The sequence below is a fragment of the Phyllostomus discolor genome, chromosome 5 (assembly GCF_004126475.2).
Source record: "Phyllostomus discolor isolate MPI-MPIP mPhyDis1 chromosome 5, mPhyDis1.pri.v3, whole genome shotgun sequence".
NCBI classification, from domain to species: Eukaryota; Metazoa; Chordata; class Mammalia; order Chiroptera; family Phyllostomidae; genus Phyllostomus; species Phyllostomus discolor.
Genome location: NC_040907.2, coordinates 1,415,969 through 1,438,813, shown reverse-complemented (window position 1 = coordinate 1,438,813; position 22,845 = coordinate 1,415,969). Strand labels below are relative to the sequence as shown.

General features: G+C 69.6%; 1 protein-coding gene across 1 annotated transcript in view; it reads right to left on the bottom strand.

Moving 5' to 3' along the window:
* Positions 1 to 22,845, bottom strand: part of PRDM16 (PR/SET domain 16) — a 291,415-nt gene that overhangs the window by 59,032 nt on the left and 209,538 nt on the right. The gene's annotated exons all lie outside the window — the stretch shown is intronic.

Genomic DNA, 22,845 nt, shown 5'->3' with positions numbered 1-22,845 from the left:
GCCTCGCCCTGAGAGTCAGAAAACACGTCGTTTTCTGGAAACTGGAAAGTTTCCTCTGACACCGTGGCCTGTAGCCGCCGCAGCTGCTGCTCAGGGCGGCCTTGGAGTGGCCCCGTCGTGGACAGAGAGGCCTGACTGCCATCCCAGCTCAGGGAGGGACTCCCCGGGGGGGCTGCGGCTGTGGCCCTCCCTGCCCCACCCGCCCCATCCCTAGGGAGGCATGGTGCAGCCGCATCGGGGTGCCCCTCCAGCACAGCCCGGCCCAGCCCGGGGAGCGTGGGAGGGGATGGGGCCAAGGCCCCTCTGTGCCGAGGCCCCGGGGTGCAGGTGTGTGCCGCTGAGCAGGCCACGGGAGCAGAGCGACGGGAGGACCCAGCAAAGCCGGGGCAGGACGCGGCGACCTGTACCAGTGCAAACAAATGGAGGAGGCCGGCTCTGGGTGCCCAGCCTGTGCCCTGGAGGGACTGGAAGGGGAAGGCGGCTGTCCCCAGGGGCTGGGAGAAGACATTTCTAGCCAGAGAATCCGTGTGCTTTATACACAGTTCAGGGGGTCCCCAGATATCCACAGTCACCTCCTAAGTGGCCAAGAGCCCCACAAAGCTTTGGGGTGACACAGAACCTGCCCGTAGTCTGTCTGTGTGTCCAGGCCCATGGCCCCTCCCGCAGCCCTGGGAGCCCCGGGGGGGAGGGAGGGGCGCTGTGGCAGCGGGCCCCTCTGTCTCCCTCCCAGCCTTCCAGGCCCCCCCGCCCCCCTCCCCCCACTGCCAGGCCAGCCCCCGGGAGACTGGGGAGGGGTGGGGCCTGCTCGGAGCCACATCAGGAGGCAGGAGGCCCTCAGGGGCGGCAGTGGGCAGGTGGGGGGGTGCGAAGGCCCCGAGGGGCCCCCCCTCTCACCTCCCACCACAGCTGCAGGAAACCCATCGGAAAGGCCCACCACACACAGCCTGCGGTCAGCGGCCCCTCCGCCCACCAGGCCGCCTCGCCGCCTTCCTCTGTGACCCGAGGGCGGGGCGGGGGTTGGTGGGGGGGTGTGGCCGGAGCGCCCTGGGGTCCCCACCCCACAGCATATGCCACAGGGGAGCCGGCGGGGCCAGGGAGTCTCTCTGGCATCTGTGTGTGTGTGTGTGTGTGTGTGTGTGTGTCCGTCACCCCCCAGCCCCCCGGTTTCGATGCTCCTGGGGTCCTGCCTGCTCAAGGGGGCTGCCTGGCCTCGGCCCCCGGGGGCCTGGGGCCTGTCTCCCAGACCCCCCGGAAGGAGGGCCAGGTAACTAACAGATTAACCGACGGCCGTTCTAAGCGCTGGGGAGCTCCTCGCCGCCCAGCGTGCACATGTGTGCACACGTGTGTGTGCGTGTGCTTGACAGGGCCGCCACTCGGATGGGTGTAGGCGGCATTCGCTGCGTTTTTGGAAGAGAAAAATCAACTCCGGTGAGGAGCTGGCCCTGCCTGTCCCCACAGGCCCCCTTCCCTACCTTCCAGGACCCCCCCCCACACACATCGCCCCTCCTCACGCGTCTCCAGGGGGGCCCTGCACGGGCCTTCCGCCTGCAGACCCCTTACAGCGAGGGGCTCCCAGCACGGACCGGGGCTCCCCTGGCATCCCCTCTCCCTCCGTCACCCCACGGAGCATGCCTGACCCCGCAGGTTCTCGTTCTGGGGGAAGGTGGAGGGAAGCCCGGAGGCCGAGGCCCGGGCAGCCTGCTGCCTCCCACGTCCACGGGTGACCGGGAGGTTCCAGGCTGACCCCACTGACCCCGCTCCCAAGCCCTTCCTTGTGGCCGGTGCGCGAGCCCACACCAGCGGGCGCTGGGCCTCCAGGGCATCTGGTCCCTCTGGGACCCAGCGCGGTTCCGGGGTGTCCCTGGAGGAGGGGGGGCCTGCCTCCCGGGGACCTGCCGCTGCCCCCCACGGGACGGCCCCTCAGGTACCTGCATGAGGCCCCGTCCTCCGGGCCCCTCCCTGCACCGGGGCAGGTGCCTCCGGTCCCCCCCAGGGTGCCTGAACACGGCCGTGGCTGGTGCCCCCCCACCCCACCCCCACGGGACACTGTGCTGGGCCCTCCATCCATGTCTGCCCCCACCCCAGGATGCAGGGCCCGGCTCAGAGGAGGCTGAGCTCCTCCGCACGCCCCCCGCCCGGCCCCCAGTGCGCTCCCTCGCCGGCCCGTGGCCTCCGGCTCCACTCACTCCTGGGAAGGGTCCCTCCCCCTCAGTCCGGGAGGCCTGGTCCCAGCCCCGACCCTGTGAGTGGTCACCGGGGGGCAGTTACTTCCTGGTGGTCCCTAAGGTCAGAGGATGTCCCCTCTCCCTGGTGGGCACGCTGGCTGGCCGGCTGGGGTGACAGAGGACGTCTTGGTTGACCCTTTCCTTCCCAAAAGTCGAAAGCTCTCCCTCTGAGAGGCCCAGCTGGGGAGCTCGCCCTGTTCCCCAGCCTCTCCACGCGGAACGGAGCTTTCCTGCCCGACCCCAGGCCGCCCGCCGCTCCCACCGGCGGCCGGAGCCCTGCAGGGGGCTGCCCAATGCCCGAGCCCCCCACTCGGAGGCCCCCAGCTTGTGAATCGCCCCCATCAGAAAGGCCGAGGTATGAAGCAAAGGAATGGAAACATTCTCTTAACCTTGACGGTTTTTTTGCACATCGTTTGAGGTTTCCCTGCACTTGTCATTTGCGGGTCCCCTGTGGGCCGCTTCTCCCCCGTCTCTCGGATGCGGCCAGCCTCGGGCACTGCCAGGGTGGGCGCGCAGGCAGGGACGCGCCGGCGTCTGTCCTCAGCCCTCCGGATGGATCCCCAGTGCGCGGGACGGTGCTCCCAGGCTGCTCCGGGTCCCCAGGCCCCATCTCTCTCGTGTGGCTCCCCGAAACCCTGGCCCGACGCCCGCCTCTCACAGCCGGGTGGGTGCTGGGGGAGGGTCCCCTCCGCGCCCCAGACCCCTTCTCCCAGGACCAGGGTGCCGTCTCAGAGCCTCGAGCCCCACCCACGAGCCCGCGCCTCCTCTCTGCCAGTGGGCTGGCGCACACGCGCACGCACAGCCCGGGGACGATCCTGGGCGTCTGGAGGCTGAGGGACAGCAAGGCCTTTCCTGCGCTGGCTGGGGGGGCGGGGGGGGGCGTTGTGGAAACACCTCCGTCTGAGCACGGACAGCGGCCGGACAAGCGTGTAAATCCCTGTCCGGTCTCCCCCTCCTCCCGGGGCTCGGTGACGAGGCGACGGAGCGCTGACGAGAAACGGGGCCAGCAGGGCAGGCGGGGGGCGGCGGGGGGGTCGCAGGCGGCTGCCAGGCGGACGGACAGGAGTCCAGGCCGATGGGTCACGGGCCTGGGGCCCTGCGCGGGCTGGGAGGGAGGCGGGGCTGCTTCCAGGAGGCACGGGCAGCACAGGGGGCTGTTCCTCCAGGAGGGAGGCCGGCGGCCCCCTGAGCTCACGCAGAGGGAGGGGCACGGGGAGAGCCAGCGCCCCCTGGGGCCTGTGCCTGGAAGGAGCCGGCGGCGGCGGGGCCGGGTGCTGGGGGGGGGCTCCCAGGATGCCCAGCTGACCCTGGCCTCCACTGACCAGTTCCAGGGCAGAGGGGAGTGAGGACCAGGCCCCTTGGTCTCACAGACCCCGGAGCACAGCCCAGGAGGAGGAAGCCGCAGCAAGGCTGACGCCCCCCCCCCCCGTCCACGTGGGGGGTCCGGCCCCTCTGTCCCTGACCGCCAGAACCTCTCTGCGTGGACCCCAGCAACCACACTCTGTCCTGCTTTGGAGCCCCTGGAGCCTCCAAGGACACGACGGAAACGGTGGGTCAGGACCGTTCGGGTAAAACACCCGGGGAGCTCGAGGTGCACGGACGGGCAGGGGCCAGAGAGCTTCCCGGGGTCACCGCGCGTCTCCCGCAAACAGCCGAGCCGGGTGCTACGGTGCAACCGGGGTGCACGGCCCGCCGGGAGCCCGGGTCCCGGGGCTCTGCTCCCCTTGGCTCTGGCTCCTGCTCCGCGCCCCCCCCCAACCCTGCGTTTTCATTTCTCCCTTTTCCTCCTTCTCCTCCTCGGTCCAGGGGCCGCCGCACCGAGGGGGAAACGAACCCGGCAGCCCCCGCACTTCGCAGAAAGACGGAGGGCGGACGGACGGGGCCGAGCAGAGCAGCGGGCGGACATCCTGGTCCCCGGGGGAGCCCGGTCTGTCCAGACCCCCGCAGTGGGACCGCCCCGCCCCGACCGTGTCGGTAGCACGCCAGGCACAAGAGGAAGGGGCCGCGTCAACCCGGGCGGGGCGGCTGTCCCTCACTGCCTGCTGCGAGAGCAGGGTCGTCGGCCCTTGGTGTGACCTCGGCACGGCCGCGCTCCAGGGCTGTCCCCCAAACCTGCGACCTGAGCGGGGCGTCGCGGGGCTGGGCCTCCTCCCAAGCACGTCCTGTCTGCCACGTAAACCTGCGGACCGCGAGCGCCAGCCCCGAGCCGCCGGAAGGCAAGGGGCACGCTGCTCATGCAGACCAGCCCCTCCGGCCGCACGGGAGCGGATGAAAGACACACAGACCTGCTGGGACCCAGGGACCCTCGGGGCGACCACCGGCCAGGAGGTGGCCGGCAAGGGGCGGTCACTGAAACCTTAGGACCAGCAGCTGAGTCGTCTCCGTAGGCAGCCTGTCTGTGGGCAGGGAGCCTCGAGAAGGGGTGAGTGCCCCGTCCCCAGGAGAATTCAAGGAAGGCTCAGCAGCCATGCCTCCGGGGCGCTCTGGAGGGAGGCTGTGCTCTGAACCGCATGTGCCTTCCCAGCCCTGATGTTTCAAACTCTCAATCTGACAACATTGTGGCGGGGGGTAAGAGGGTCTGGGGGTCCTGCCTCGGTTTCCCCTGTGGCTGGGTGGGGGCCCCGGCAGAGCCCCGTGCCTGGCTCCGAGAGCGCTCCGGTGTCTCGTGCAGTGGGCGCCTGCCGCTTCCCGCAGCTGCGCCTCCAGGCAGGGGCTGGCTGGGCCCCGGACAGAGTGGCCCTTTCCCGGGTCTCCCAGGTGGGCAAGGAGCGCAGGCTCCTGGCCGGTCCGAAACCTCCCGTGGGGGGTCCAGGCACCTCCCCGCTCTGCCAGGGACACCTCTCTCCGGTGGGCAGCAGTGAGGGCTCTTGGGAGCTTCCCCTCAAGACCCCCCGCCCACCCGTGTGCCTCTGGGAATGGGCACACGTCCCCACAGAGAAGGCTCCGGTCACCGCAGAGCCCTGGGCCCGGGGGCAGCAGGCCGGAGCCTGGCAGCCTGCTGGGTGACGGGAGTGGGGGGGGCGTCCTGGGGACTGTCCGGTATGGGGGTGGGTGGGCGCTTTGCCCGGGAAGCCCGGTCTTCCGACGAGATGGCGCAGGGCGTCTCCCCCGAGACCTGTGTGAGCAGACGCTCTGTGCTGGGGGCCCGTTCACAGGCGCGTCCTCTTCCCGGGCCTCCGGCCTCGTGGCCAAGCGGACGTTCTCCCCCAAGGTAAGGGCGGCCTGGCTCAGCTGGTAACAGTGGGAGGCTCCCCCAGCCCCTCCCAGGATCCCGTGGGGACCCTGGGGTCCCATCCTGCAGCTCCCGATGGGCATTCCCGCAGGGGAGGCCCCATTCCTGTCACGACCTCCCAGCCCAGCCCAGGAGGACCCCAGAGGGGTGACATGCCAAGGAAAGGTCATCGGGGCGGCTGGTGGGCACTGGCTCCGGGGGCAGCTGGAGCCCCACTCTTCACCAAGACACCCAGGAGCACCCTCGTGTCCCCACAGGGTTGGCGGGGCCAGCAGCACGCTCTGGGGGGGCTGGTTCCGGCTGAAACCGCACAAAATCTCGTGCGATCCCAGCCACCTCCCTCACCGCAGGCCGCCCAGCCGCCCTGGACCCGGAGGGAAGCCGCCCCACCCCCCACCCGCTGCCTGCCCTGCCCTGCCCAGGGGGCGGGGAGGGCCTGTACGTGAGCCGGGCCCTGTCACACCAGGGGACCCCCACCCACTTCTGGGCCCTTTACTGGGTGCTTCTCACAAGCACCGAGAGGGGATCTCGGCCCCTGTCGGGGTAACAGGGTCACAGCCGGGACTTGGGGCTGGACCAGAACCCATAGAGCAGGCCAGACGACGCTGGGGATGGGGCCCTGCCACCTGCCGCTGTGAGGGCAGCACTGGCGTCCCAGGGACCTCCAGCTGCCCGCGGGTCCCTGCAGGGGTCTGGCCTGAGGCAAACCAGGTGGGATTGGGTGGAGATGCTCAGACCCTCCTTGAGCCCCCACTGGGCCCCGCAGTGGGGGGCCCTCAGCCTGTCTGTGGGTGCCCCGTGAACAGGCACAGTCCCTCCGGGGCTTAGCCTTGCCCTGGGCTCACGGGGCCTCCGCTCTTTGCGGGGCGGGAAGAGCCCCCGCCGGCCCTGCCGCTGCTGGCTGGACCTGGAGGCCACGAGAGCTTGGTGCCCGGGGACGGCAGCTGAGAAAAGCCACCGGCGTGCCGACACCTGGGACCCTTGGGACCGGCAAAGCCTCCCGGTGTGGAGAGGCCTGGAAACCTTGGCCTGGCCTGCAGAGTGGAGCCCCCAGCTTGCAGACTCCACTCCTGCCCCCTCACCCGCCCACCCCTCTGCCCCCACCAGCCCCCAGGCTGCCTGCTCCCGGGGCCGCTGTGGTTAAAATGCTCACAGCCCCAACGCGCGCGGACCCCGTTTGATCCGGAGCGGAGCCGGGCGCAGGAGCTCGGGCCTGCGGGCTGCAGGCTGCAGGCTGAGCTGCGACGCCCTGAGGCGAGCTCTTGCTCTCTCTTCCTGCAGCTCGTGAAAACGACCGGGAGACCCAGCCCGGACCGCCCCAGCAGGGGGGCTGCGGTGGCGCCCCCGCCCCGACCGAGGCGGGAGCCCCGGTGTGCCCACAGGAAGCGGCTCTGCCGCGTCGATGCGAGGCCCCGCGAGGTGTCACCCTCGTGACCTTTCCCCGGCCACAGAGATGGTGACAAACTGCAGAGCCTGTCAGCGGGCACCGTCCCCCACCAGCTGCAGCCCAGTTTCCGCCGGGGCTTGGCTGCAGCCAGCGGGGGCGGGGCCTCCGAGCCCAGCCCGCGCCTCCCCCCGGGCCTGCGCCCAGCGGCCTCGGCGTCCTCTTTGCTGGACAGAAGCCCAGGGGTGGCAGCAAAATGCCAGGTCGAGATGCACCCCCCCGGCCCCCGAGGACCCGGGGCCTCGTCTCCCAGCTCCGTCCCCCTGGACTGGGGCCCACGCACCTTCCAGCCCGTCCCCTGGGGGTGCTGCTCTGAGCCCAGGGCCGTGTCCCCCTCAGACCCTCTCCCACGTCCCTGCCCCTGGACAGCATGCAGACTGCACCTGGGGGTGACTGCCACATGCGCCTCCTGGAGGACCAGGTGTGTTCGGGCTGAGAGAGGCCCAGGTCCCCCCCACCGCCCGCTCCTCGGCACCCCTCCGCCACCACCGGTGACACTGGTCACCGCCGAGCCTCCCCGCCGAGTCCCTGGCAGCTCTCATCGCTCTGACAGGCGGCCACGGGCACAGTTGCATTTGTAGATGAGGAAACTGAGGCACAGAAGAGGGAGGCAACCGGCCCAACATGGCACAGCAAGACCGGGGCAGACCGGCTGGACACGGGTGCCCGTCCGACCCCGTCCCTGTTCTCCGGGGACCAGCCCTAAGCACCGGCTGGCCTTGCCTTCCTCACCACTCCTCTGCCTGACCGTGGCAGCCACGGGAGACCGGAGTCCCACAGGGTCTCGCCAAGAACCACAGTGCACTCAGGACTCCGTGACTGTCTCCACGGGTGGGTGGATGGTGGGTGGGTGGATGAGGGGCACATGGGTGGAGGGGTAGATGTATTTATGTATGGGTGGGTGGGTGGGTGGTGGATGGGTGGATGGGTAGATGGTGGATGGATGGGTGGGTGGTGGATGGGTGGATGATGGATGGGTGGATGGGTGGATGGGTACATGGTGGATGGATGGTGGTTGGATATATGGATGGACAGATGATGGATGGATAGATTGATGGGTGGGTGGGTGGATGGTGGATAGGTGGTGGATGGTGGGTGGATGGATGGGTGGGTGGGTAGATGGGTGGATAAATGGATTGTTGAATGAGGCGACGGATGAGACAGGGAGTCCCCCAACCTCCCCAGACGACTTCGGCTTCCTCCACTCCCCAAGGTCAGATACGAGTCCACATCCTGCCAAGAGTGGTAAAGGTGGAAAAACACACGGACACCTCTCCCAGGAAGCCTCCCCTGACTCCACATGCCCGAGGAACTCCCACAGCCCCTGCTCCGTCCCAGGACAATCACCGTGGGTTTCACCCAGCTGACCCCCAGAGCCAGACAGAGCGGTGGCCCTCAAGGTTCAGGGGACAGACAGGTGAGGTGCTCCCAGGCTGCGGACACCGGCCTCTGCCCAGTGAGTCCGCCTTTCCTCATCTTTCCATGCCGCCTTCCAGGCCCCCGTCCTTTGCGGTTCTCTGTGGGTTCTGCCGCGGGACGTGCAAACCCTCCTCGTGCCTCCGCTTCCCTGGACACCGGGGCTGCGACTTCCCCCGGGTCCAGCGTCACAGGGTCACCGTGGGGGGTTCCCCGGGGTTGGCGGGGCAGAGGCCCCATGGGCTCGTCCACCCCAGCACCCCGCGGGCCCTGGCACACAGTAGGTGGTCAGGGAAGGCCCGGCAGGCAGCTGGGAGGGACCCAGCCAGGTTATATTTAGCACCCTCCCTGCCGGTGACTCCGTCTGCCCGAGCCGTCCCTGCTCCCCACCCCCCCACCCCGCCCCGGGGACGCAGCGTCGGGGGCAGAGGAGCTCCGTGACTCATCGCCTTCCCTATCAGCTTCTCAGGCTTCGGGTCGGCTCCCGCAAACCGCGAAGATCTCAGTGGGCACAGCCTGAGCAGACACCTGGCCGACCCCCACCTCGCGCTCCCGGGGCTCCGACGCACAGACTCGACCGTGGGATGAGGGCTCCTTGCCGGCCGGGCCGCGCCTGCGTGTTGTCTGTGCCCAGAGCGGCGCTGCTCTCCCTGCGAACGCTCGGCCGTCGTGATTCTGCCGCCCCTGCTCGCGGTTCTCTGCAGGGGGTGGGGCTCGGCCGCTGCCCAGTGGAGGGGAGGGGCCCCAGGCCCCGTGACTGTGACCCCACGGGCCACCTTCCTCTCCAGCCCTCCGAGCGCCTCGGACGTGGGGTGACAGAGCTCCTGGGCGTGGTGGTGCCGGCATTCCCGAGTTCTCCTACGGTTCCCTCCGGATTCCCGAGTTCTCCTGCGCCGCCCGTCTCTCGGGGCGGGCGGACCTGCCATCTCCCCGGGGACCCTCGGCCGGCTTCCTCCGGGAGCCGCGGGCATGTGGGGCGAGATCGGTCAGCTGGGCCGTGGTCCATAGGCCGAGGGGCGGCAGAGCCAGGCTGGGGTGACGGGTGGAAGCGAGTGAGTTCGGCAGGTCCCCATCCTTCTGCGGCCTGCCGTCAGCCGGTCTGACGGAGTGTGTTAAAGGAGTTAAAAGTGTGTCCCCCTCCACGGTGTGACCTGGACCCCCTTCAAGTCCCTGCCGGCCAAGTTCCAACACCCATTCCAGCTCAGGAAATAGAGCCGAAACGGTTTATTACGATCTCATGACGAGTGTTTTCAGGACACAAACGTCTCTGAGGGGCCCCCACCAGCCCCGTGCACCCTTCCCCCCACCAGGGCGGCACAGAGTGCTGTTCGCGTGGGCGCCAGAGCCTCAGGGTGGCGTCAGCGTGACTTCTCTTTGTGGGTGCGATTGTACCCCGTCACCCAAAGGCAGGAACGGCTGGCAGGGCGGGGCTTTCTGGGGGGAGCTGGGCGTCTGACTCGCACTGGCCACTGGGTTTCTGTGATACCGTCGGGATGGAGTGCAAGCCCGGGAAAGGGGGTGCCCTGCTGCGCAGTTACGGGGGGGCACAGAGCAGCTTGGGGTGGCTCGACGGAAGGGCTGTGCAGACTGGGTCCCCCCATCCCCAGGGAGCGGAGGGGCCCACCCACCGACGGTGACAGTGGCTGTGAGTGCTGGAGTCCCCTCCACAGAGTCCCCTCCCACGTTGTCCTAGCCGCTGGTGGCCACCTGGGGTGCGACCGTGGTGCCCCTCCAGTGGCCGGGACCTCCCAAACTCCGTCCAGATGGAGGCCTGGTCTCTGGGGTGGCCCCTGAGCTGCGGTCCATGTGCCAGAGACTCTGGGCCAGGGTGGCCCCACGGGCGACTTCCCGCAGGGGCCGGGCCCTGCCCCCACCCGGCCAGGGTTGGGCTGCTCCGGGCAGACAAGTCGGCCTCGGTGACCCCTCGAAGTCCAGGAATGGTCCCGGGGCTGGGGCTGCTGAGGGGCAGCCAGCTCCTCCCCTGGAGGGGGGGCCTGGGCTCTTTTCTGGAAGGTTCCCCATTTCTGCGGAAGATTTTGCCTCCGGTGTGCCTGACGGGTAATGCCCCTTCCCCCTCGCTCTCTAAACAAACCGGACTTGCCCCTTAAACCATTTCCGCGGAGTCTTCCTCTCCACACGATGCCCGGCGTAAAATCATTTTTAAGTAAAAAATGATTGTTTTGATTCTTTCCCAGGTGCCTCCCTTGCTTTGAAGACAAGGTTTTCTTCTTTTGGTTTAACATCGTTATTTTTTTTTAAAGCTGACAAAAAATAGAAGAGCAGGAAACATTGGAAGCACACGCGTGTGCCGATCCAGGGATCCCACCAAGCCCACAGTGGCCACGGCTCACCGAACGGGCACGGGCTGCGTGGTCAAAACGCTCGAGGGCTTCCGCCTGCGTGGACCCTGCGCGTGGACCTCAGCGGGGTCCGCAGCGAGGGCGGCGACTCTGAGAACAGCGCATCCTTGAGGTGTCACCTCGAGGTGCCCGTCAGAGCCGCCGGTACGACTGGGCGCGGGGGCGGTGCAGGCCCCCGGGGGCTGGCACTTGGCCGGGACGAGGCGGCCACCCTCCGAGGCGCACTTGGAAGTGGATCCCCAGCGGAGGGGCCCTTGGCCGCCGCGAGTGGTGTTTCTCGGCATCTCGGCACTTCTCCTCGGGCAAACGCCTGCAAAGGGGCGGGGTCCTCGGGCCCGGCTGGTGGCCACCCCACACAGCCCCCCGTGGGGGCTCCCATGAGGCCAGCTCGTCCCCTCAGAGTGTCCGGGGCTGGCTGATGGCGGCAGGGCTCCGGGGCTGATGGCGGCAGGGCCGTGTGGGAGGCCCCTGCCTGGGGTCCCGGGTGACGCTCCTCGGGACCCGGGCCGGCTCTGGGAAAGGGCACTGCGCTGGGTCCCGGCCTCCCGCGTGCTGGGCCTCGGGGAGGGGGGCAGGGTAGGAGGTGAGGTGCCGGCGACGTGCCCACTGGGGGCTGCTTGCTTCGCCGGGGTCACCGTCGCTGCCTGTCACAGCACGGGCGTGCCTCTGTACAGGGCGGGACTCTGGGGCCGTGAGCCCCGCACGGCCCTCGCTCGTCAACAGTCGATGAGAAAATCCCCCCCGCCCCCCTCCCCCGCAGGTTTTCGGCAAAGGTTGGTGGGAAAATGTCTGGATCCGCACAGAATTCGGGTCCCGGGGCGTTTTGGGGACCCGTCCCCTCACAGGCAGCGATTCGACTTCACTTGGGGGAAGGGATAGCATTGAATTGAAGCATGTCCAGCTTTGCCCCGGCCAGCATGGCTCAGGGGGCTGGGCATCGTTTCACACACCGGAAGGTCACGGGTTCGATTCCTGGTCAAGGCACCGGCCTGGGCTGCCGGTTCGGTCCCCAGTCGGGGCGCATATGAGAGGCGGCCGATACCCAGATGTCTGTTTCTCTCCCCCTCCTTCTCCCTCCCTTCCCCTCTCTCTAAACGTCAATAAATAAAAGCTCCAAAACAACATGCCCAGCTCTGTCCCTCTCCCTGTGTTTGGCGGGAAAGGACTCGAACGAGGTGTGAGATTTGCCTCGCCTTGCAGCTCCCCCAGGCCGCCCTTCTGTGGGGATCGGACAGGTAACCACCCTCTGAGGGGGGCTGATGTGCTGAGACACGCCACAAAATTGGGGACCCCAGGGCGGCTCAGGTGCTTCTGGGTGACAGACCCCGGGGAGCAGCTGTGGCAGGCAGGTCCTGGGTGGGCAGCCCCACTGGGCCCCAGTGTCCCCCCGAAAGTCCCTGGGCTGTCGGAGCAGGAGGCTGGTGGGGGGGGGCGGTCAGCTGACACTCAGTAGAGCGAAGGCCTGGCACCTGGACACCTGCGTGGGCGGCACGACCTCTGGTCGCTGGAAGTGGACAGAGGAGCCCTTGCCCGTGACGGCTGGGTCCCCGGGCCGCGGAGACGGATGACGCTCGGTCTTTAAAGGGTCGACGTCCTGAGACCGAGGCGCCGGGCTGCGCGGCCCCGCTCCCCCCACACGCCACAGAGTCCCCTTTGTGCGCCGGGAGGCGGGGGCCGGGCTCCGAGCGAGGGCCCCCGGCGCAGCCCGACGCTGGGCCACGGGATGGTAACCACACGCTCTAGTAGAAAAAATAAGATAAATAGTCGTAAACATCTGACCTAGCGGAAAGACCCCTCACGAGACGCCTTGACCACGTCTCTGCCCCGACCCCGTTTTCTCTGGACCGGCTCCAGGGTGCCCAGGGCCGTGCGATAGCCGCCGCCTCCTCGCGGGGAACAAAGGTCTTTTTCAGTCCGGAGGGCTGTCGGGTTTATCCAAATACTCTCAGCTTACTGCTAGCCCCTTTCTGAATTGATATTTCCAATAAAAGGACACTCTGTATCTGGAGGCCACCCCGGGCCCCCCGAGCGAGGACGCACAGGGCGGGGAAGCCCGCCGCGCGGCCCGGTCGGCCGCTTCCTCGGGGCCGGATGGGAGGACGGCGTCCCTGGCGTGACGGGCTGGGCCCCGGGCAGCCCAGGGCCGGGCCCGGTGGTCAAGGCTGGGCGCGGGGAGGGGGGGGAGGAGGAGACGGAGCCACCGAGGGAGCCCGCCCCACGCCGTGTGCCGCGTCCCGCACCGGGGCCTCGCCACGGCACCGCCTCCCCGCCCCGGTTCTAATTTCGGCCAAGCCTGTCTGGCCTGCCAGCAGCTGCCAAGCACATGAAGTCATGCGAGCCCTCGGTGGCAGCCGGAGAGAATTCATTCCAGCCGGGCCGAGCCGTGCGGGGCCTGTGTTCTCCGGCTGTCGGCGCGCCGGGCGGCCAGCGGCCTCCCGGGAGCCCGCCCCGCAGGACGCGGTGCAGAATGTTCCGGACTCCGGCTCCTCCCCGTCTGCCCAGACGCCTCCCACCTCCAGGGCCTGTCCCGTGTGTGCATGTGTGTGGGTGCATGTGCATGCATGTTCGGGTGCCAGTGTGCACACTTGTGCCCGCGTGTGCCCCCGGCCCTGCACGCACGTGCGTCCGACACCCTTCCGAGGGGTCCCTGCAGCCCACAAAGGGCATTTCCTTCCCCCGGCCGCCTCCAAACGGCTCTGATTAGCGTTAATGATAATTCTCATCAATCACCTTCGGCGGCTGCGGGATGGAAAGGCGGCCGCGGCCCAGTGACAGGCCCACTTAGGCGGTATTTATGGCCTGTGTGTGCCGTGGCGGCACCGGGCCCTGACGCCCCGGCCCGCGGCTGACATCCGGGCTGGCACTCGGGGCCGCCGGCCGCCTGGCACAGGGGCCCCTGTCGGCTCCTTCTCCCTGCCCGGCCCAGGGCCGCCACCGCCTGGGCCCCTCCCTCCCGGTGCAGAGTGGGGGCTACCCGGCAGGGCCCATGGCGGAGGGGGCAGGGCAGGGGGTGTGGGCTGCACCGGGGGCCAGCTGGGGGGAAGGGGCCAGGGAGGCTCTGGCTGGCAGGAAGCCCCCACCTGCCTCCCCAGCGGAGCCCAGCTCTCTTTTCCTGTTGCTGACTGATTGTGTGTGTGTGTGTGTGTGTGTGTGTCAGGGGTGGGTGTGCCTGCTCTGCACTCTGTCCCTGCCCCGGGGGAGCCCGGCCCGGCTGGCCCACTCAGGGTGGGGCTGTGTCTGCTCTCCCGGTGACCCTCGGCCCTGCCTGCAGTGGGCGCTCGGGAGTGTGTGCGGCTCCGAGATCATCGTAGTGTGTGTGGGGGGGTGGGGGGTCAGGGGAAGGAGGAGCCCCACCCAAGTCCCGTATCCGAGGACCTCGGGTCACCGCCAAGCCCGGGGACCCTGCAACCCGTGTCCCGTGTCCCCAGCGAACCACACGGAACCTCCGCCGGCAGAGTCTGGCTGCGCCCAGGAAGCCCCTCTCTGCCTACCACCCGCTGCTCCCTGGCAGGGACGTGGGGGTGGTATCTGGGGCCCTGTATGCCCCCCCTTATGCCCACTGGCCCCCAGCCCTGCAGACGCACGGCACAGGCTCGGACGGACGCACGGCCAGGCCCGGAGACCGGCCCCTAGCACACGGCGGGACTCGGTTGTCCTGTGACTCGCTGCCGCCTTGAGGGGCAGCCAACTCCCCCCACGTCAGGCTCCTGGTCCTCCCGGCCAGGCCCTGCCCGTCAAAGCTGCGTCCTGGCCCTGGTTTCCAGAAGGCCCACCTGCCCCCGGGGTGGCGGGGCGGAGGGAGGAAGTGATTGCCCAGGTAGCAAATAAGTATGCTGCCATCAGCCGCGTTTAATTTTGCCCTGGCACCAGGGGGCCACGTGCAGGGGCACCAGGTCATTGCTAGGCTGTTGCCGGGGTGAGGGCCAGGCCGGCAGGGCCGGGGTGGACATTCCGGGTGAAGACAGCCGCACTAACCTGGGCCGAGAGGGGGAGGCATCCGCGGTTGGGGCCTGCCCAGAAGTCACCCTGGACGGGGTGGGCTGGCTGTGGGACGGCCCGGGGCCCACCTGCAACACTGGCCTCCCCGGCGCGTGTGGGGGGGGCTGCAGCTCATGCCACCAGGCCCTCCTGCGTTCCTCCATGACAAGGTCAAAGTGCACTCCGTGAGGGCTGCTCTGCAGGAGTATCGGGGTTCACCTAAAGGCAACCCCGGGAGCCCCCCAAAAGCCCCACACCACCTCCACCCACACCCCACCCTGGGGTGATAGGCTTCTTCTTAGGCACGGGAACCCCCACGCTGCTGGGGGAGTGGGGTGTGGCGGGGCTGGCCTGGCCTCTGTGTACCCCGGAGCCCCCTGAAGCTCTCGGAGAGTGGAGCCCGCCCACAGAGCGCGGAGCAGCACCCCGACCTCACCCAGGAGTGCCTGTGCTGGGGACCGCACGCCGCCGGACCTGTCCCCCCCCCATTCCTTGTCCCAGCCGCACGGGAAAGATAAAGGAACTGGTCCCTGTTGAAGACCCCGGGGCCCACTGTGGGGGCGCTGATGTGGGCCCCTCCACTCCCCGGTCTGGGCACCCCTGCCCTCGGCGAGCGGTTCCATGGGGCGTGTGTGGGTGTGCGTGGGGTTCTTCCTCCCCCTCCTCCCTCTTCCTCAACACCCAGCTCCCGAGCACTGCCTGGGTGGCCCTGCTGGGTCACCCTGTCGGCGATGAAGACACCAGGGAGGGGCACCCGGGGCCTTGAGGAATCCCCCAGCCTCATCTTGGGGTGACACGGCCGAGTGGGAGGCCTGTGCTGGCCTCCCCCGCCCGGGGCCTCCGGCCGACCTCCCAGCAACGCCCCCCGCCCCGGGGAGCGCCCCAGAAACTAGCGTGTCCCCCCGGAGCGCTTCACTACCATGAGTCACGCGTGTCGGTGCCCTGCGGGTGGCTAACCAGGTGTCAGAGGAAAACGGCAGGGGGCGGCCAGCAACCACAGGGCCCCCGCCGGTGGGGTGGGCGGCCCCCCCGACACCGACGTGGTCGGGAGAGGCTGGAGGTCTGGCCCCAGACCCGACGGGAATCAGGAAGGTCGTGAGCATGCCGACGCGGAGTAGCTGGGCCCGACAGCCCCGTTCCCTGCTCCGGCCGCCGGTGGAGCGGGGACAGCAGCTCCTGGGGGAGGGGTCTCCAGGGGCCCGTCACAGCGAGGCTTCCAGGTGGGGCTCTTCGGACCCCGGAGACGTCTGACGAGACACAGCCGCCCGTCCACCTCTGTCCGCCCACCTGTTACCTGTCTGTCCATCTGTCATCCCTCTCCGTGTGTGTGTACACACACAAACTTTTTAACGAAACTGCCAACGCCTCCCACAATCCACAGGGAGGCAGACGCGATCTCTGCCCCATTCCCACCTGCCGCCCCGGGGCAGGGGGCAGGGCCTGCCCACCGCCCGGCCCCATCCCATCCACCCCGGAGCCTTGGTGGCCGTGCCGCCCCGCGTGGCCAGGCTGCAGCTCGGCTCCTCCCCACTCCATCCGAGACGTGGGCGCTGGCACTGGCCCAGAGGCTGGCCCTCCCCTCTTCTCGCATCCTCCTGGCCCTCAGGGGAGGACTCCCTGGGCGAGCCCCATGTCCCCACTGCCCCTCTGGCCAGAGTTCTCAGTTGAGCTTGAGGGTCGCCCCATGATGCCAGGGGGGGAGCAGGTGTTTGCCAGGAGACGGAGGCCAAGGTCACCAGCCCGAAGAAGGCGGCCCCCCGCCCCCACCCGGAAACATCCACTGGGGACGGGGACTGAGTGGAGATGGGCCGCCTCCTCCCGCCTTCCGGACCGCCGGCCGCTCCGGGCAGGGCTGTGGCCACTGGGGCCCCGTCCTGTCCCCTCGACCGGGACTGGCGGCAGCTCCTCTGCCCCGCTCTCCGCCCCGGCCGGTGGCGGGGGTGGGGGTCCTCCCGAAGTCCAGGGGGTGAACTCCTTGCTGCACCCTCCCCTCCCACGGAGGTTGGGGTCTGTTCGGTGCTCTGGCAGAGACAGGCCTCGGCCCCGGCTGGGCAGCACCCGGGCTCCTCCCGGGCCAGCCGCTCCGCTGCGTCGGACAGATCTCTCTTTTCAGCTCCCGGTCCCTTAACCGGCTCGGACTCCCCCCGGCCTCCAGGGCGGCCGGCCGCATGGTGGGAGCGGGGGCTCCCCGACTCCCGGAACATCAGGGAAGGTTCCGGGTCATTAACTCCGCTGTGTTGGCTCCGGGTCCCCAAAGCCGCGTGTGGCTTCATCGTTGATGATGCCCCCACCCCGGCCCCCAACCCGGCCCCCACTCCAGCCCCCACTGGGCGCTGCGGTGCTGGGGGGTGGGGCAGGCAGAAGGGGGCCCCCAGGAAGGAGCCCCGCAGGCCGAGGCGGCAAAAGCAGACCCGTGGTCCCAGCACAGGAGCCTCTGAGTGCACGGCCACGGCCATGGCCGTCTGCCCTGTCCAGCCCGTGCGGGTGGGGCGGCACTGTCTCTGGAGACCTCCCCCACTTCCAAAGGCTCTGGGCGCCGCCCCGCCCACAGGACACGATTCGCAGGCACGGCTGTGACTGGTAGATCAGTGTCTTTGCTCAGTGACACGGGGCGGGGGGGCTCCGCTGGGGACCATGGGAGTGCTGAGACCCCGGCCTTTCCCTCCTTCCCTGCAGGGTGGCACGGACACCCTGGCAGTCGCTGCTTTCTGATTTTTCCACTTCAGAAAAACGGAGCGGCTTTGTCCACACTGGACCCGGAGGGCCTGGGCCCTGGGGCAGGAGAGCTCGGGGCTCCCACGGTCACCCGGGCGGTGTCTTCTGACCATAGCTGCTCCCGCCCCCCAGAGGCCCGCAAGGGCAGGAGACCGAGGCCAGCTCGGACCCCCCCCCCATCCTCCCCCAGGAGTGGCCTCCAAGGGGTTGGGGGCCTGCCGTGCCCTCTCCGGCCACGAGCACCGGACCTGCCTCTGCCACGGGCTCTCTGCAGTCTGGGTGCCCGAGGACAAGGCCAGGGTGCCACTGCGACCGCATGGCCCCCCTCTCCGATCGGGAAGCTGCGGCCCGCTCACCGCGTCTCTGAGCACCCACCGCCTCCCGAGGCCGCTGGCCCCCCCACCTGCGAGGCCCGTCTAGCACACCTGGGTCTCAGCAGAAACCACTTCCCCGGGACGGCGTCCCCACCCCGGGCACGGGCGTCCTGCGCACAGCCATCGTCCCCGCGCCGTGTCCCCAAGGACACGATAAAGGACGCGCTTGATTCCTTCGCCGGGGCTTTCAGCGAGTGACAACCGGGGCCGGGGGACCATGGCCCCACTGACAGGAGCACAGGGAGTGGGTGGCTGAGCCTGTTGCTCCTGGCTGTCTGTCCGTCCGTCCGTCCACGCAGGGCGTCACCTGCGTGTCCGAGGGGCCTGTCTGCGTGGTCCCCGGGCTCCATGTCCCTGCCCAGAGGAAGTGGGTGCCCACATGTCCACTCCCCAGGAGACCACACACGCTGGACACGGGAAGCCCACGTCGGCGCTGGCTCCCAGACACACACCCACTCCAGCCGGGGTGTACGCCTCGCTGCAGCTCCCTCTGCCTGCGCCTGGCTCTGGCCGCCGCCGGCTTTCCGGTCCCTCGGGGGACGGGGTTTTTCTCCGGGGCAGAGCAGAGCAGGTCGCCAGCGGCCCCTCCGGGGGGCCCGGGGATGGCGCTGTGATCGAGGGCGAGGACAGACGGGGGTGGCAGGTGGGGAGGCGAGTGGAACCCGACCCCGGAATAACCGCTTGTCCAGATTTCTGGCAGATGGTGCGGACAGGCCTCCCGTCCGGGCGGGCGCGGGACCCCGGCCCCAGCTCTGGGCGGAGGGGCGGTCCTCACATCTCCACGGACTTTACTGAGAGAAAGGGAGTCACCCCGCCCAGCAGAGCCGGCCGGCCTCTGCCACGTGGCAGGGGTTTCATTTGTCTGCACAGTGCTTTGGAACTTGGAAACTAATTCTGGTTTAAAAATGCATATACACATTCGAAGAGCCCAGCGGGCCAGTGTAGGCCGCCAGCCGGTCACCTGGACGCCAGCCCCAGGCGGCCACACCTGCGGTGGGGGTCACGGGGTCTGGCCATTGCTTCCCTCAGGATGGTCTGCCTGGGGCGGGCTCACCCCCCCTTCTCGGCGCAGACATCACAGGCTCGGAGGGGCTTCAGGGGGGCCTTTAAGTGAGGGTGGGGGCGGCGAGGGGCCACGCTGCATCTTCCGGCTCCACGGGGGCCCCAGGGGCCACGGCCCGCATCTGGTGGGAGGCGGCGGTCAAGGCCGGTGGCAGAAGTTTTCCCTTGGCTGCCGGCGTCTCTGCCCTCCGCCGCCCTGGTGGCCACGCTGTCTGGGTCCCCCCCGCCCCGCCCAGCCCAGGACCCTCGCAGGGCAGGTGGAGGCCTCGTGTCCGGACCAAACCCCTTCGGCATCTACTGAACGCAGTTCCTGGAGGCGGAGCCTGGGAGGGCGGAGCCCGGAGCCCTGTGGTGACTTCTGTCTGCGTTCCGGACGCGGGACAAACCGCCCCTCCCCGTGGCAGACGTGGCCCCCTGCGCTGTGTCTGCCTTGTCCGGGCTGACCCAGGCTCAGGGTCTGGACCAGCCCCCTCCCTGCCCCAGCTCTGCCCGTCTCCATCCGAGGGAGAGCCGGTCTGCGCACTTGACCCCGGCGCCGCCTGCAGAGCCCGGCGAGCGTGCCCTGGCACACCGGCAGCGGTGTGAGCGCACGCCCAGGGCTTGTTCTCTGGAGACCCGGCCCCCCATGTCCCCTGCGCACTCCGGGGTCCAGGTCACTCCGTGCCGGGGCCGTCCAGGGCTTGGTTGGGTGTCGAGCCGGGTCTCCAGTTCCACCCGCCGTCTCTCCGTGGTGGGACAGCCCGTGTCTCCTCAGGGAAGACGGGGCCTCAGGGAAAGACGGACCGCCAGGTGTGTGCCGCCGAGAGCGCCCGCGGTAGGAAGTGTTCCGCTGGTTAGGAGAGTGCGTCGGGAAGGGCGCAGGGCCCCGGATGCAGAGAGACAGCTGTTTCCGGGGGGGCAGCTGCCCCCTCCCTCCCAGACGGGGACCCCCGTGCATGGGTGGGGGCACGTGGCCGGTGGGGGCACGTGGACAAGACCTGCCCGCCGGGCGTCTGGCGTTCCTCCGGGGCCTGGACGTTTTACGCGGCAGAAGCCGCATGTGTCCGGCTCTCCCTGGGCTGGGGGCTGGTGAGGGCCCCCAGGGTCCCTCTCTGGGTCTGCGTGGGCAAACCGCAGCGGAGGGGCGGGCTCTGCAGCTGGCCCGGGTGCTGGCTGGCGCGCCTCCATGGAGACCGGGGGAGGGGGAGGCGGCAAAGCCGGCCCACCTGTCTAGAGGCCCGGAGTCCCTGCTGCCGGCCTGAGGGTGGCTGGTGGCGCCTCGGTCCCCTGAGGGTCCCTGCTGTGTGGGGACTGTCTCAGCTTCCAGGACCTGGCGACTGAGTCTGGGCACAAGGGACCCTGCCCCGCCCTGTCCTGCAGCCGCGGCGATGCCCAGTCCAGCTCCTGGTGCCACCAGGTCCGTGTCTGACCTGCTGGCTGACCTCGCTGTCCTCGGCCTCGTCCTGCTCATCTGTGAGATGGGTGCAAGGGCCCAGCCTCCTTCGGGGACAGCCCTGCGTCAGGACCGAGACCACAGAGGGCGCCCCAACGTGGCGGGCAGCCAGAGCCGGCTCTGCCGGGGCCGCCCGTGTTCCTGCGGCTCTGCAAACAGGTGCGGGGGAGGGGGAGCAGGGGCCGCCGGGGATGGAGGGCCTCAGACCCGCCCCCCTCCCGTCTCCTCCGAGGGGCGCTGACGCGGGCTGATCAGAAGGCGGCCACACGTCGTAAAGCAGACGGCCGTCTTGTCTGTGCGGAGCGGCCCCTCCGGCACGGGCCCTCCCCACCTTCATCTGCTCGCCGAGGGGACGGCTGGGCGGCCAGGGGGGGGGGCTTGGGAACGCTGCTGTCACCCCGGGCCGGGACGGGGGGGAGGGCCGGGGGGAGGGCCGGGGGACACCCGGGCCGAGCCTCCATCCAGCTGCGCGCCGCAGGCCGGTGTGGGCAGGGGATTATTTGCTTAAGATCAGGGCAGCTTTGCTAAGGCCGCCCTGGGGACCGTGGGAAAGGCAAACGGCAGTTTCCAGGAGAACGCGGAGGGTCCTGGGCTGGAGCCCTGCGCTCGAGTCAGGCACAGGTGACCGCTGTCGGGCCGTCACCGACAGGCTGGTTCCTGCCGGGCGGTGCACAGAGGAGCTGCTGCCGCCGGCTGTCCTCGCCCACGACCCCGTCGGTCGCACGGCCGGGGGCGTTTTGGGGGTGAGGGGGAGAGCATGGGGGTCCACAGGGTGCCCTGACGGTCAGACGGCTACGGCACGAGCGGGCGGGCGGGCGGCCTGGGGACGGGAGGGGAGCCCGGGGCTGCCGTCCAGCTCCGTCCCACCAGGGCAGGGGCTCGGCCTCCTCTGGCTCCGGCCTCTCACCGCCGTGACCCCCGGGTGCTGAGCGTCCCCGCTCGGTGGCGGGTCAAGGGCACTGCAGGAGCGAAAGTCCACAGCAAGCCCCGGGTGGCGCCCGGCTCGTCCACCATGCGGCCAGTGCGGCCTCTGTCCTTACCGTCACTAACGCACACCCCCAAATCAGGGTCCCCCCAGACCTCCCCCCCTGCAAACCGGAGCTGCTGCCAGGGAACCCTCTGAGAGCAAGGGTGTGACTCCCTCCCTCCCGGGGCCCCGCCTCATCCTGGCCACGGAGGATGTCGGGTCTGGGTCACGTGCGGCAGGGGTCCCGGCACCCCGACCTCGGTGCGTGTGCACCCCCAGAGAGCCCTGCCAGGCTGTTCAGTTCAGTCCGTTTGCTAGACAGGGACACGGAGGCCACACTCCCACCGGAGAGGTGGGCAGGGAAGGTGTGTGGGCCAGCCCGGCCCTTCCACCCGACTGCAGGGAGGGGCAGAGCTGCCTGAGGTGGGAAACAGGCTCAGGGGGAAGCCCCTCGTGGGGACACCTCCCTGGGGCGCAGCCTGATCCCATCCCCTCCCCAGCACCCCTGGTCCCAGGTGCATTTGCAAAGCTCAGGCCGCACATACCTGCGGGTCTGAGGGTCTGTGGCCCTCGATCTGACACCCCCCGCCCAGCCGGTGAGGCCCTCATGTCCTTCTGCCTCTGGTCACCCTTCCCCAGACTCCGGGATGCCCCCTCCGGCGGGTCCAGACCACGGTGCCGGCCTCCCCCGCCTCCCCCGCCTCCCTGGGCCCCGCCCTCAGGCTGCCCGCACAGCCCTTGCCGCCCGCTGGGAGACGCCCGTCTGGCCTCTGCGCGCCTGGGCGTCAGGCTGGGGGTCCTCGCCTTGTCTATGCTGAGCAGTGCCGGCGGGAAGGAGGGTCAGAGGGCCTGGTCCCTCCAGCTCGCTCTGGGGCAGCCCGGGGCTGGCATCTGCTCCGCCGGCTCCGAGGGGGGAGGGGAGCGTTCCCCTGCCCCTGGTGAACGGAGCCCCGGCCACCCAGCCACACCCCAGCCACGGCCCTCTCCGGGGCACCCCTGCCCGGGCACAGGGGGGCGGGCTCCGGGCTCCTGCAGCCCAGCAGCCCCCAGGCCCCCGAGTCTGTCTCCTCCAGCGTCCGCTCTGGGGCCAGCCCTGCCGGCCAGGGTGTGAGCTGGGGGGTCCCTTGCCAAGGCCAGAGGAGGGCTCTGAGGAGCCCCTGGAGCCCCCGCGGCCACAGGACTCCGAGCCCCTGGCCCCTGGTTTCTCGGGGAGTTCTGCTGCCTTAGACTATCCCACCTCAGCGTCCTTGGGGACGAGTGCCCCCACCAGAAACCAGCGCCACAAACAGGGGCGCCATCACAGGACAGTCCCCGGGAGCCTGGACTTCCCCACAGCTTCCCCCATTTGGGGACCGGGGGGCCTGTGTGGGCTGAGCAGCCCGGGCCTCACCTGGGTGCCGGCCCCCAGGCCCCTTGGGCGGCCCCTCGGGTGCTGTTGGCTCAGCGGCCCGGGGCGGGGGAGGGGGGGGCACAGAAGCAGGCCGCCCCCAGACGGCCCCCCCCGCCGGAACACTGATGACCCGCCACCCCTCTGCAGGGTCAGGGGCGGCGGCACCGACGGGATGGGGACCGACGGTGCCACTGGAGCGTCCCGAAACTAGGGCCTCAGCCCACGCCCGACTCCACACTTACCCGGAGCC